Raw genomic sequence first — 11,038 nt, forward strand, 5'->3', positions numbered from 1 at the left:
ATACATATTTTGGCAGCCCGTGGAAACAGGAGTTCGGAATTCTCAGACTTTTACATGACTTTTGAACTTTTGACTTCCGAACGGTATTTTGTGAAAAACCATGCTGTCACATGGGGGAGGGGTCGTCTAAATTTGAGTTTCGTGTACTCACATATAGACATATATTCCACCAAAAAGTAAGTGACACATTAAGGTAAATACAAATTAACCGGAAAATCGTAGTTTGAGTTAATTCCAAACCTTCTACAAAAACACCAAACTATTTAAAATTTTCTCCATTGTGTTTTTTTATCAGCAGCTTGCTTATGAACTTAGGCATATTTGTCGCTAAATCAATGTTTTATTTGAGTATATTTTTCATTTCGAACATGACAATTTGTTTGTATTTCAGCTGTTTGCTATATTTTCTTGTTTTTATAATTTTATATATCAAAACATTTATTAGCAAAACGAACGAACATTAATGATATGCATTCATTATTGTTTACAGTGCCGCCATGATGAAAATACAAATATTTTATTTAGCTCGAACACAGTTACAATAATGAAGAATTATGATAAATAACTTAAGTGTATACTATGTATTTGTTAATTATAATTTGTCTAAATCATGTGCTGTAGTCTAAGTAAATGAGTGCAGTTCAAATTACAGGAGATATGGTACACAAGAAACTTTCTTAAGCCTTACATGTGTACTGTATACATGTTCCATAGTCCATACAAACATTTTTATAAAGACATGAAGAGTTGTCATTGAGTCGATGACTTGATTTTCATTTAAATGAAACAGTCTATGATACAAACTTGTTGAACATGATGAGGGTAACACAAACAAAGCCTTACAAGAATCTGTTATTTGTGTATACAGTACCCCATATTTCATTTTTGAGAACAAAAATAAATTCATGTACAAGGTCAAGGAAACTCCAGTGAAACAAGTATTGCTGAACAGTTGACCAAGATCAATCAAAAACAATATTTAATGTTCCAATGTATTGTACATGTAAGTCATATGAGAACATTTCATACATAACTTGAAGTAAACTACATTAATCATATGATTTGGAAATTAATCTAAACATTAAGATATACATTTGTATGACCTTGTATATGACACAATTTTCAATTTTTTAAGAAGTTTATCGTGCTATTTTTTTTTACTTTTTTAATAGATCCATCAATACGAGCTGTTGACTTACATTGTATATCAGTAACTAAGGATAAGGAACTAGTTTTATCAGTCATCAGGCTTCTTTTACACAGTATGTTGTCATGAACATGTACAATTATACCATAGTCATCACAGTATGATAAAAGTCTATCCATGTTGATTTTCAGTAACTCTTTCCATATTAAAAGGAAATGTGTTTTGATATTTTCCAGAAAATTTTGGATGCAGCCGTCATGTTCATCTACCAATGATACAAGTTACCAGACAAGTCATACATAACAGGAAGCTCTGTTCAAATGAAGTATGATAATAGACTGTGTAGGTATTTGAGGTTCTGTATACAATATTTTTATGCCTTTTTTTTGAAAAAAAAATTAATATTGATTTGGGGTGTTCCAAAGGTAGGAACCACCTCTTTTGTTGGGAAATGTTGGAAGTAATGTGGAAAATATTTGCAAAAATGAGGAAATTAATAGCATGGACCCCCACTTTCAAAGTCTTTTGATTGTTCACTAGAAACTCTCATTAGTCAATTTATTTTAGAAATGTATTTGTATTATTTCTATATGTGTAATGTAGATAGATCCCATATGTGTTTATCGCTTAAAGTGTAGTACTACAGTTTCCATGACACTTAAATAAAGATTGTAACATAGACATAATATTTTAGCATAATGGGATGTTTTGCTTGAAGAAAAACAAACATCCAATGAGCCATATAATGTAGGGTTTACTTAAATAGAGGTCTACTTCAATACAGGATTTATGAATCACAATAACTTTGAATATGAGTATTATGTATATTTATTACTGATTTTTATACTTCCAGGTCATCCATGGCATATATATGACTGAAAAGAATTCATACATGTATAATTTAGATGATCTTCAATGCTGTTCAAATCTCTGCTTGCACTGTAATGAAAGCTGATATGAAGCTGAAGTTTGAAAATAAAGATTTTCAAAATCGTGTTTCTTTTGCAAATGTACAAGGTTTAAATGTGTTGTGCTTCAAAAGTAAAAGTCACTTTCATACATGTATACAATGACAGCCATGTATACTTCTTAACAGTACCATCCTGGAATACAACCTAGAATCCCGTGCACTGCAAGCTGTCACTCTATCAACTGAGCTAAAAAATTACTTCATTGTTTTCTGTAGATTAGGTTGATTATGGTCTTTTGTAAATAGTTTTACTTTATTTGTTTTTGGGCCTTTTTAAAGATTGCTTAATGGTATGTGGTTTGCCCATTATTGATATCCATGTGGTGATTTCACTTGTAGAAGCTTAATCGTTACTTGCTTTGTTTTTTGAATGACTATCTCATTGGCAAACATAAATGGTACATGTATTTATGTTTTCTACTTATGACTAGTGAGTGCTAAATCTTCCACTACTTCTCGAACAAGTAATTTTGTGTAAAAACTATTTGGCTAAGCAACTGTTGATTCTGTGAGGTAGCACTATGAAACCGCCTCAAAATGTCATGATAGTAGAGTAGTATAAAGCAAGATCATTTCATACAGTAAAACATTCTTGTCCTGAAATTGCAATATGCATTGAAACCATAACCAATCAATGAAAAAAAACAAGTTCCATGGGTAAATAGAATAAAATATAAACATTTACAGACATTAAACATTTTGAAAAAGAAGGATTTATTGTTGAATTTTGAACTAATCATAATCATGCCATGTACTTGAATTTTCAGGTTACATAAACATTATTGCCCCTGCTTCATATAAACCCCAATACGGTGAAATCTGTGTACATTTACTGGTTATTTACAAGCATCAAATATGTAATAGAGATACAATGAAATGCCGTTAATTCGTAAAAAAAGAAACTACGAGCCCGAAGGCTACATGATACATGTACATGTAAGCATCAGTCTCTATGTCGAGATCAACCAGTGTAAGTGTGTGTGTGGGTGTGAAACATGCTATGCAAGAACCCATCATTTAGACACTGTAATTTGATAATTTCTACCATCAGAGTCAAGAAGAAAGAACCATTTTTATCTTATCTTGTTAAAATGAATTAAAATGTCATTAAAATGCACTGAAAACATTTCGAGGTCATGGAACTCTCTCAAAATCATCAATTTTCTAACGTTCTATTGAAGAAGAACCAATGTAATCAAATTCAATATAATCATAATAATGTCCCTTTCAAATAGAGAAAATATCTTTGAATGAAACTTTATTTTCAGATCGTCGAGTTTTTAATTTTCAAACTTTTCCCATTTTGTCTGACCTTCTCAGAGACTTATTCTTCATTATATGCATATTTCAAGTTATTATTTTCGTTAGGTATTTATTTGCAGATGAGTGTACTGTGCCCTTTTCATATGAAAATATTATAGTATTACGGTATAAGTGTGGTCGGCTGTATTTCGTCCGTTAACAGGGATTCGACAGGTTTTATGGAAATAGTACACACAAATTCAAAAAAATATCTTGATAATACGAAACTACCATTCTTGCTTTCCTTTTTTTTTTTTTTTTTTTTTGACTTTGCAGTTGCATTTCAAAAACCGAATACGGGAGACAGATAATCAAGGCATTTTCGTATCTAAAAAAAATTATTATCGTTTCTCTCGAAAAATTTACCTTTTTTATGATTAACTACGAAATGATAAATTGTATTCGATATGTTTTTTTATTAAATTTCAGTCCAGCACGCTGGTCGGGAGCAAAATGCCTCGGGTACATGCAATGGACGCCCAAGTAACAAAAAATCCTATTTAAACGGTTTTCCTCCGACCAGCAGCTGCGACGCACATACACGTACCATTTACGGTCTTAATGGATTATTGACCTTGGAACTGCAAATTATCACTACGTAGCAAGCGAAGTGTACAGTTAAACGCCAATTCGTGATAAACAAACTGGCGAAAGGAGAAAAGACTAGCGGAAACCCAACTTAGATTTGCGGATATACTTTCAGAAGTCAACGTTAAAAAATGACTGAACTTTTTTGTTAGGTCTTTTTTGTACTAATGGTAGTTAGTGGCGTATACGTACTGATAAATCGAACAACGGCTTACACCTTCTAAAAAAAACTACTCACAGTTTTGTCTATTGTTTGTCTACCGTTGAATCGGAAAAACAGAATCAACTGCTGAAACTTTAGGTTGACGTCATAACACTTGTTTAATATATATTTCCCTATAAAACACTATAACAAACATGTACAGAATAGTATAAGCTTATTTTAAAGAAAACTGCAGCTGGTTGTATGTAGAATTATCAGTAGTCATGTGGTCATAGTTCAACGCAAACTTTTCTTTTTTCCGCCAGTGTTGTGGAACATGATACACATCCTCAAGAGTCCCTTTTTGTTTATTTGTTTGGGCATAGAGAACCTTCTGGCCTGAGGAAGGTAACATATTTACTTTATCTCCCTTTGCGTACGTATCATCCGCAAGTCGGTTGTTTAAGTTTTGTTCTGATGAGTGCTGATACACGCTGGACAAAACATCTTCATCATTTATTTCGTCGTAATTGTGACTTCTTCCGGCAATAGAATGTCTTTGGGCGACTTGGACTTCCATTGGTATGTCAACATCGATATAATTATAAATACTTCCGGTGGGTGTACCAATGGATAGGTGTCCTCCCGTTACAGCTGTGTTGGTAGCAGTTGGTCTAGTATTAAATACGATTTGGTTTGATGATAATGTATTAGTGTTTATAGGAGATCCAGTTGGATCTTGATTATTTGACATTTCTACATCGATATAGGTGTATCTACTTACGGTATTCAAATTTAGTTCGTTGTTCCCGATTTCCTATAAAAACGAAAACGGATTTTTAAAAAGGTAGTGCTAAATGGAATATTTTATTTAAATGCGTTTATACAAAATTAAGAACTAGAAGTTTTTTATGCGTAGAAGTAAAAAATAATTTGCATTTTTTACCTGTAATACTTGTTGCTCTATTTATTTTCTTCTAAACAAGTTTACATTATATATTTCGTATCATTATTTATATCACATCCAATAAGAACCAATATATCAGAAACCATCGAATAAGTTTCTTATCAATATACAACGTCAGTATTTCTGGTTATGTTTGTTTATCATGCTTCAGCAACGTTTTTTTTTTAATGCATGTGACTGTAAAATATGTGCTGACTATCATTTCGGGTGTGATAATGACGTTTGTCGGGCTTAAAGGCCATATTTCGTGTACAACATTTCATTAAACATGCACATTTTTTTTAATTGATCGAACAAAAATGTCATATTGAATTCATTATATTTATATTTAAATGTCATATTGAAATCTTAATTTCATCATAACACCGTAATTCTTGATTTTTGAATAATGACTAAACCACTTTCCCTTATAATAAACATGTTACATTGTTCTAACTAGATATAAAAATTATCATTATAACAAGATAAACAAATTATTTATTTGTTTTCACAATACAATTACTCTTCTTGATACATACCTGTATACACAACATATGTACATGTATTCTAAATATATCATTAAGATACAATATCAATTTATACACATCTAAAATGTATTATTTTCTATGACCTTTTGACCTCGGTTCAATATTGAATAACACTTTCGGTGGTACAAATTTAAAATTGCCAATCAGACACACTGCAGCATGCACTGGAGATATTTTTTGTTTTGACCACCACAGGTCAAAACAAAAAAAAAATATATTTCCAGTGCTGAATTCCAAAAGGGATTAGTCCATTCCCCTACCCACCTTTTCAATATTTCTGGAAACTGACTGGATCCACAGGGGCTTGCTGCCACTATCAAATATGCAGCCCCACTAGACAAGTGGGGCTGAATAATTGATAGCGGGAGCAAGCCCCTCTGTTAGATCCACAACTGATCTGACAGCATGACAGAGTGAAATTTAGGTTAACTGGTCCCTACTGAAAACAAACATAACAACACCACATTTGCAAATCATGTTGTCTTCAAAATTACAGAATCGTTTTTTGGACACCTGGGGCGCATTTCTTTTACCTGAATCTGAAAAATGTTTCAGTACAATGTTTCAAAAAACAGAAACATGATTCGGTGATTAGAAATACAACATTTGAGAAACTGTAACATGTTTCAGTTTCTATCAAAACAAACATGTTTCAAAAGTAACAAAATGGCTTGGTAGCGAAGCAAAATAATATCGGGACCGGTTTCGGTTTGTGTTTCAGGTTACAGACCACCAATTCAACCAATGAGCATTTGGAACGTATGCAAAAATAGTCCTACGCAGAAATTACCCCTGTTCCTCATAGTGCTGTGAAAAAAGTTCTCATCTTATTTAAAAAAATTAAACAGTTTCTGAAAGGAAAAACATTTCTGTACATTTTATAGGTGATTTTGCTTCTTGTGATGTGAAGCCTAATCTCCATCATGATTTTTAAATATACCCCTATCTTGTGAAAACACTTGGATTTCCCATGCTATTTATAGACACTTCACTTCCGGTGACCAGTACTGCACTGCAAGTCTGCTAACCCCACATGCCATTCTGAGGATTGTGAGCTGACATATGTAGAATCATGCTGATATATAGTCCTCTGCAGGTTAAAGTTAAGGTAAAGTCCAGAGAAGCCATTGAATATTGTGAAATTAGCATAGAAGCCTATGGGAAGTGGAATTAGTGGTTTTTAGCCTTCAGTTTGAAACATCAATCGCTTATGTTTCAAATGTTTCGATATCATGTTTCTGTTTCAAGTAAAAGAAACAGTGAAACATGAAAATGATTCAGAATCATGTTTCAGATTCGGGTAAAAGAAATGCGCCCCTGGTTGTACACACGTACAGGTGCGTTTTTGTGGCCTTTGAGTATATCATACAGGAAGGTAATTAGAAAGGTGAAATCGATGAAAAATGTCTAGACATTAACTTAATCAAGACACAAAAATGTCAAATAAACATTTTCGGTAAATACACAAAACTGTATAGGGCTTATCTACATACCTGTCAATGAATGGGACATTTGATCTGGTGAAATTCGAATGCTGTGTATTGGCCCTGTAAACACGGTCATCCACACCCAGACACAGAAATCTCAGCAAACGAACTTTGTCTGGAACTTCAAAAGCATGACCACCTCTATAGTGAGGAATCTGACCAACAAGCGGTTCTGATTGTGGGATGTCTTCAGTGTCCATTGGCTGACTTTGCAGATCAGCCATCGTTAATGATCGGGTCAAAATAGAATCTACCGGATATTACGTTATGCAATTATACTATACATATTTTGGCAGCCCGTGGAAACAGGAGTTCGGAATTCTCAGACTTTTACATGACTTTTGAACTTTTGACTTCCGAACGGTATTTTGTGAAAAACCATGCTGTCACATGGGGGAGGGGTCGTCTAAATTTGAGTTTCGTGTACTCACATATAGACATATATTCCACCAAAAAGTAAGTGACACATTAAGGTAAATACAAATTAACCGGAAAATCGTAGTTTGAGTTAATTCCAAACCTTCTACAAAAACACCAAACTATTTAAAATTTTCTCCATTGTGTTTTTTTATCAGCAGCTTGCTTATGAACTTAGGCATATTTGTCGCTAAATCAATGTTTTATTTGAGTATATTTTTCATTTCGAACATGACAATTTGTTTGTATTTCAGCTGTTTGCTATATTTTCTTGTTTTTATAATTTTATATATCAAAACATTTATTAGCAAAACGAACGAACATTAATGATATGCATTCATTATTGTTTACAGTGCCGCCATGATGAAAATACAAATATTTTATTTAGCTCGAACACAGTTACAATAATGAAGAATTATGATAAATAACTTAAGTGTATACTATGTATTTGTTAATTATAATTTGTCTAAATCATGTGCTGTAGTCTAAGTAAATGAGTGCAGTTCAAATTACAGGAGATATGGTACACAAGAAACTTTCTTAAGCCTTACATGTGTACTGTATACATGTTCCATAGTCCATACAAACATTTTTATAAAGACATGAAGAGTTGTCATTGAGTCGATGACTTGATTTTCATTTAAATGAAACAGTCTATGATACAAACTTGTTGAACATGATGAGGGTAACACAAACAAAGCCTTACAAGAATCTGTTATTTGTGTATACAGTACCCCATATTTCATTTTTGAGAACAAAAATAAATTCATGTACAAGGTCAAGGAAACTCCAGTGAAACAAGTATTGCTGAACAGTTGACCAAGATCAATCAAAAACAATATTTAATGTTCCAATGTATTGTACATGTAAGTCATATGAGAACATTTCATACATAACTTGAAGTAAACTACATTAATCATATGATTTGGAAATTAATCTAAACATTAAGATATACATTTGTATGACCTTGTATATGACACAATTTTCAATTTTTTAAGAAGTTTATCGTGCTATTTTTTTTTACTTTTTTAATAGATCCATCAATACGAGCTGTTGACTTACATTGTATATCAGTAACTAAGGATAAGGAACTAGTTTTATCAGTCATCAGGCTTCTTTTACACAGTATGTTGTCATGAACATGTACAATTATACCATAGTCATCACAGTATGATAAAAGTCTATCCATGTTGATTTTCAGTAACTCTTTCCATATTAAAAGGAAATGTGTTTTGATATTTTCCAGAAAATTTTGGATGCAGCCGTCATGTTCATCTACCAATGATACAAGTTACCAGACAAGTCATACATAACAGGAAGCTCTGTTCAAATGAAGTATGATAATAGACTGTGTAGGTATTTGAGGTTCTGTATACAATATTTTTATGCCTTTTTTTTGAAAAAAAAATTAATATTGATTTGGGGTGTTCCAAAGGTAGGAACCACCTCTTTTGTTGGGAAATGTTGGAAGTAATGTGGAAAATATTTGCAAAAATGAGGAAATTAATAGCATGGACCCCCACTTTCAAAGTCTTTTGATTGTTCACTAGAAACTCTCATTAGTCAATTTATTTTAGAAATGTATTTGTATTATTTCTATATGTGTAATGTAGATAGATCCCATATGTGTTTATCGCTTAAAGTGTAGTACTACAGTTTCCATGACACTTAAATAAAGATTGTAACATAGACATAATATTTTAGCATAATGGGATGTTTTGCTTGAAGAAAAACAAACATCCAATGAGCCATATAATGTAGGGTTTACTTAAATAGAGGTCTACTTCAATACAGGATTTATGAATCACAATAACTTTGAATATGAGTATTATGTATATTTATTACTGATTTTTATACTTCCAGGTCATCCATGGCATATATATGACTGAAAAGAATTCATACATGTATAATTTAGATGATCTTCAATGCTGTTCAAATCTCTGCTTGCACTGTAATGAAAGCTGATATGAAGCTGAAGTTTGAAAATAAAGATTTTCAAAATCGTGTTTCTTTTGCAAATGTACAAGGTTTAAATGTGTTGTGCTTCAAAAGTAAAAGTCACTTTCATACATGTATACAATGACAGCCATGTATACTTCTTAACAGTACCATCCTGGAATACAACCTAGAATCCCGTGCACTGCAAGCTGTCACTCTATCAACTGAGCTAAAAAATTACTTCATTGTTTTCTGTAGATTAGGTTGATTATGGTCTTTTGTAAATAGTTTTACTTTATTTGTTTTTGGGCCTTTTTAAAGATTGCTTAATGGTATGTGGTTTGCCCATTATTGATATCCATGTGGTGATTTCACTTGTAGAAGCTTAATCGTTACTTGCTTTGTTTTTTGAATGACTATCTCATTGGCAAACATAAATGGTACATGTATTTATGTTTTCTACTTATGACTAGTGAGTGCTAAATCTTCCACTACTTCTCGAACAAGTAATTTTGTGTAAAAACTATTTGGCTAAGCAACTGTTGATTCTGTGAGGTAGCACTATGAAACCGCCTCAAAATGTCATGATAGTAGAGTAGTATAAAGCAAGATCATTTCATACAGTAAAACATTCTTGTCCTGAAATTGCAATATGCATTGAAACCATAACCAATCAATGAAAAAAAACAAGTTCCATGGGTAAATAGAATAAAATATAAACATTTACAGACATTAAACATTTTGAAAAAGAAGGATTTATTGTTGAATTTTGAACTAATCATAATCATGCCATGTACTTGAATTTTCAGGTTACATAAACATTATTGCCCCTGCTTCATATAAACCCCAATACGGTGAAATCTGTGTACATTTACTGGTTATTTACAAGCATCAAATATGTAATAGAGATACAATGAAATGCCGTTAATTCGTAAAAAAAGAAACTACGAGCCCGAAGGCTACATGATACATGTACATGTAAGCATCAGTCTCTATGTCGAGATCAACCAGTGTAAGTGTGTGTGTGGGTGTGAAACATGCTATGCAAGAACCCATCATTTAGACACTGTAATTTGATAATTTCTACCATCAGAGTCAAGAAGAAAGAACCATTTTTATCTTATCTTGTTAAAATGAATTAAAATGTCATTAAAATGCACTGAAAACATTTCGAGGTCATGGAACTCTCTCAAAATCATCAATTTTCTAACGTTCTATTGAAGAAGAACCAATGTAATCAAATTCAATATAATCATAATAATGTCCCTTTCAAATAGAGAAAATATCTTTGAATGAAACTTTATTTTCAGATCGTCGAGTTTTTAATTTTCAAACTTTTCCCATTTTGTCTGACCTTCTCAGAGACTTATTCTTCATTATATGCATATTTCAAGTTATTATTTTCGTTAGGTATTTATTTGCAGATGAGTGTACTGTGCCCTTTTCATATGAAAATATTATAGTATTACGGTATAAGTGTGGTCGGCTGTATTTCGTCCGTTAACAGGGATTCGACAGGTTTTATGGAAATAGTACACACAAATTCAAAAAAA

At 32.2% G+C, this 11,038-nt stretch overlaps 2 long non-coding RNA genes across 6 annotated transcripts; both read left to right on the forward strand.

The window, feature by feature from the left end:
* Positions 1 to 27: 27 nt before the first annotated feature.
* LOC148610521 (uncharacterized) lies at positions 28 to 2,140 on the forward strand. Of its 3 annotated transcripts, none has more exons than XR_015924686.1 (3): positions 28 to 176; positions 1,384 to 1,489; positions 2,001 to 2,140. It is a non-coding gene; the product is annotated as an uncharacterized LOC148610521 (long non-coding RNA). The 3 variants fall into 3 exon arrangements; XR_015924687.1 differs by lacking the exon at positions 28 to 176 and adding an exon at positions 428 to 660; XR_015924685.1 differs by lacking the exon at positions 28 to 176 and having other exon boundaries at positions 344 to 1,489.
* Positions 2,141 to 6,805: 4,665 nt separating this feature from the next.
* Positions 6,806 to 9,550, forward strand: LOC148610522 (uncharacterized). Of its 3 annotated transcripts, none has more exons than XR_015924689.1 (3): positions 6,806 to 7,586; positions 8,794 to 8,899; positions 9,411 to 9,550. It is a non-coding gene; the product is annotated as an uncharacterized LOC148610522 (long non-coding RNA). The 3 variants fall into 3 exon arrangements; XR_015924690.1 differs by lacking the exon at positions 6,806 to 7,586 and adding an exon at positions 7,837 to 8,070; XR_015924688.1 differs by lacking the exon at positions 6,806 to 7,586 and having other exon boundaries at positions 7,754 to 8,899.
* Positions 9,551 to 11,038: the final 1,488 nt, after the last annotated feature.

The sequence above is a fragment of the Perna viridis genome, chromosome 8, assembly GCF_037379345.1.
Source record: "Perna viridis isolate PV_CMFRI_1.1 ecotype Kerala chromosome 8, ASM3737934v1, whole genome shotgun sequence".
NCBI lineage: Eukaryota > Metazoa > Mollusca > Bivalvia > Mytilida > Mytilidae > Perna > Perna viridis.